This window comes from Tupaia chinensis, unplaced genomic scaffold (assembly GCF_000334495.1).
Source record: "Tupaia chinensis unplaced genomic scaffold, TupChi_1.0 Scaffold000659_1, whole genome shotgun sequence".
NCBI classification, from domain to species: domain Eukaryota; kingdom Metazoa; phylum Chordata; class Mammalia; order Scandentia; family Tupaiidae; genus Tupaia; species Tupaia belangeri.
In genome coordinates, this window is record NW_006160181.1 from 881557 (window position 1) to 885582 (window position 4026).

Genomic DNA, 4026 nt, shown 5'->3' on the forward strand with positions numbered 1-4026 from the left:
ATAGTTTTGCATTTGTCAGAGAGAGACAGAGGCACAGAGAGAGGGAGATGGAGAATGCACTTCCTCCTCCCTCCCCAATGGGGCACGATCACACTGTAATCCCTTCTTCATTTCCCCATCCTGTCCGGATTTAGAACACACACACACACACACACACACACACACACACACACACACCTCGTAATGTTTCTCAAGCTACCAGGCCCAGGATTTGAACTACCAGTTGGCCATACGGCACAGACTTCTTTAACTATCAGGCCATTGAGCTGACTCTCAAAAGATCTGTATCTTCCCCATGGGTTGCTTCCTGAAATGACTTCCCTGTATGTCCTCACAGAGAGCAGCTGCCCATCTGTAGGCTCAAGATGGCGGGGTCCTCAGGGGAGGAGGGGCGCATAATAGGAGGTGCCCCTTCCTCACGTGACCAGGCGATTGGGAGTGAGGGGCCATGCCCAGCAGGACGGAGCTGGGGCTGCTCTGAGCCCATCTGCCCGTCTCACCTCTTCCTTCTGGGGAGGGAGTGAGTGGGGAGAGGAGTGGAGTGGCTCTGCTCTTCTGAACCTTACTGAACCCCCAAACACTGGCATTGGTAAGAAGGAAGTTTCTGGTAACACTGGTGGGAGCTGGTTCTGTAGAATGGTAATAAGTTGGTGTTCAGAAGGTCGTGGTGGTGGGGAGCAGGCAGAGGGTTTACAGCATGAGTCTAGAAATGTGGGACTGGAGGGAGGAGAGAGGACAGGGACTCTGAGGAGCAGCACCCTGGCCTCAGGGGTTCCTGGGGGAGTTAGCAACACTCTGTGCCTGCTTTCAGGGAGCCCGGTCTAGTGGAGACACACAGATACCCAGCACAATGAAACATAAATGACGTTGCAAAGCACCAGGGAAGGGGCTGCAGAAGTGCACAGGAAGAACACTGAATTATGCATGCGTGTGCCTGCGTGTGCCTATGTGCGCATGCGTGCTCTGCTGTGCAGGGAATCTGGGAGGTAGAGTCAGGGAGGCTGCACGGAAGAGCCGATCCCTGAGCAGTTTGTGGGTGACTGGCAGACCGGCAGGTGGACCTGCTGTGGGCGGCTTGCCTGGAGGGTACCTGGCACAGGCAGGGACTTGGAGGCTCGGGAGAGCAAGAGACGTGCCTCAGTCCAGCCGGGATGCCTGGGGGTACACCCTGATCTGAATTTTAGGGGGATCACCCTGGTGCAGAGATGGGAAGGAGTTCACTGGGACTCAGAAACTAACACCTCAAAACTGGTGCTTTGACATGCTGAGGGGCCTTAGAAGGGGCCTAATGGGGCCAGCCAATGGAGTGGTGGTTAAGGTGGCTGGATCCCACATGGCTGACTGTATGGTTCAAGTCCCGGAGCTGGCAGTTGAGAAATGCACCAGATGTGTGTGCATGCGTGCCCAAACTCCCCAAAGGAAAACGGGGGAGAGGGGTCTGTGGGGTGGCCATCTCTCCCCAGGGGGATTTCTCACGTTCCCTCTCTCCCCTCTCTCTCTGACTCTCTTGAGTGAAGACACATACCCTATAGCAAACATCAAACTACCAAAAAAAAAAAAAAGTTATCTAATGACCAAGGTCTCTCTGTCCCTTCTCCCTGACTCCAAGGGCGAGGAGGAGCTCTCTGGAATTTATTTATTTACCTGACAGAATTCCTTTCCAATAGAAATGGGATTGCCTTAAACCTCCTCCCTAGGAATCTCATCAAGCAACCAGAGACAAGGAAGATGAACGGTCTCCACACCCAGGACACCTATTTTTCTGGGGGCAGCTGCAGGGGATTCCCTAAAAAATGATGTGCATAGTAAGACGACCTGCGTTCCTGCGCACTCTCACCCCTTGCCTCTCACCTTTCCGTAACAAGTTGGTCTCATTCCGCCTTCCAACGAGAATCTTTCACTAACCGTCATCTGAACACGGAGTCCCTTTGTCCCCCCTCCCCTCCATTTACCTGTCTCCTACGGCAAAGTATTTGAGGAGAACTGCGGTTTTCCTTGAGCTCATAACTTTCTTTCTTTTTCTTTCCCCCCCCCTTTTTTTTTTTTTTTTTTTTTTTTTTTGCCAAAGGGCCTGTGTGTCCGCTGGGTGTGTGTGCGTGCGTGCCCAAGATCCTGAGAGGAGAATGGAGGAGAAGGGATTGCGACGTGGCCATCCCCCCTGGGGGGTGATTTCTTGCTTTCTGTCTCTCTGTCTCTCTCTGTCTGTCTGGCGAGAGCATGCACCCTGTTAAAAAAAATAATAAAAAAAGGCCGTGTGTCCACCAGAGAAAGACAGACAAAGAGAGAGAGAGAGTCAGAAATTACCCTCTGGGAGAGATGGTCACACCGAAATCCCTTCTCCATTCTCCTCTGGGGGTTCGGGGCATGCACACACATGTGCCTGGTATGATTTTCAAGTCAAGGTCCAGGACTTGAATTGCGGAGTTGACCGTGTGGGATCCAGAGCCTTAACCTCCACGTCACCTGCTGCCCCCACGCTCCTAACTTTCTATGACTCCCTTGTAGAAAATGTGTGTTAAAATAAGTCTGTATGCCTTTTCTCTTCGTAATCTGCTGCTGTCAGTGGTTTTCAGCAGAACCTTTGAGAGGAGGTGAGACATTACCTTTGCCCCTACAGAGTCCAAATGTATTTAGTAGTCCAGGAGCGAGATGGTGCAACTGGACCCAGGGCAGTGTGGACCAAGGTGAGGGGTTTTTAGAAGGTGGAAGCGCCCTTCAGGTGGCCTGACCAAACACCTGAAGGGCTGTGAGGGAGTGGCTGGAGGCTGGGAGGACAGCCGCATTCCTGGTTTGGGTGCTGGGTGAATGGTGGTGTTATCTGAAGCAAAGGGGAAACCTAAGGAAGGCGGAGAAGCTGAGAAAAATTTCTCTCAAGCCAGGCTAGAGGACATTGAAGGGAAGATGAGAAGGTGCCTGAACCCGAGAGTGAAGAAGATGAGCTCCAAGGCAGCGGGCGAGGTCAGAAATGAGCCTGAGAGGCTGGGGCTTGGAGTGGAGAGAGACCGGGCAGAGACCGAGGCTGGTTTGAGTAGGAACAGATCTGCGAGGTCCATCCTGGGTTTCTAGAAGAGGTTAACACTGTGACCCTGCGTCATGCCCCTTCCTCTTATGGTTTGAATTTATGCATATGTCCCTGAGTCTCGATACCCTCCTCTGTGGCTGTTGTTTGAACTAAATGGAATAACAACGTGGAAAGTGTTGCGCACACGCGTGCTCCATAATGTCAGTCTGCATCCCTCCAGCAAGGGAACACGCGGATGCATATGAACGGCAAATCCAGAATGACCTGAACTCCATGTGACACTGTAGGGTCACTCATACTGGTCACTCTTGCCGATCGCTCATGCCGGTCACTCATGCTGATCACGTCAATAGGGTATAGTTACGGACCTGATTAATAGAAAGGGGGAAATAAAATATTTAACATGGTTTGGTAAGAAAAGAAGTATTTCAAAGTGTTGGAGTCAAGGAGACCTTCTAGTAAAGAAGTTCAAGCTCAGATTGGGGTACAACTAATTAAACCAAGGTTGTAGAGGTCGTCAAGAGAGACAGGGGTCAGAGCTCAAGCCTGGGGGCCAGGACAGTGAGGCGGTTTTTCTTCTAGCCTGCTCCTATCACTGGGCTTTTGTTTTATTTTAATAACTCCCCCCCCCCCACACACACCGGCCCCCCCCCCACACACACAGGGTATGTGCAATCCCTGGAAAGAGAAAGTAGAAATCAGCTCGCAGGGATCACGGCCACACCGCAATTCCATCTCCATTTTCTTCCTGGGATTTTGGATACTCACATGTTTGGCATGATTTTCAAGCTCCCAGGGATGTGAACTGTGGTGGACCACGTGGGAGTCCAAGGCCTTAACCACCATGCCACCGGCTTGCTCACGTTGGGCTTTTTAAAATTTTTAACAAATAATTCTTTTTTTTTTAAAGATTTATTTATTTAATTTTACTTATTCATTTGTTTATTTTAATTTGACCAGAGAGAGAGAGAAAGTGAGAAAGCAAGCCACCAGGTCCGGGACTC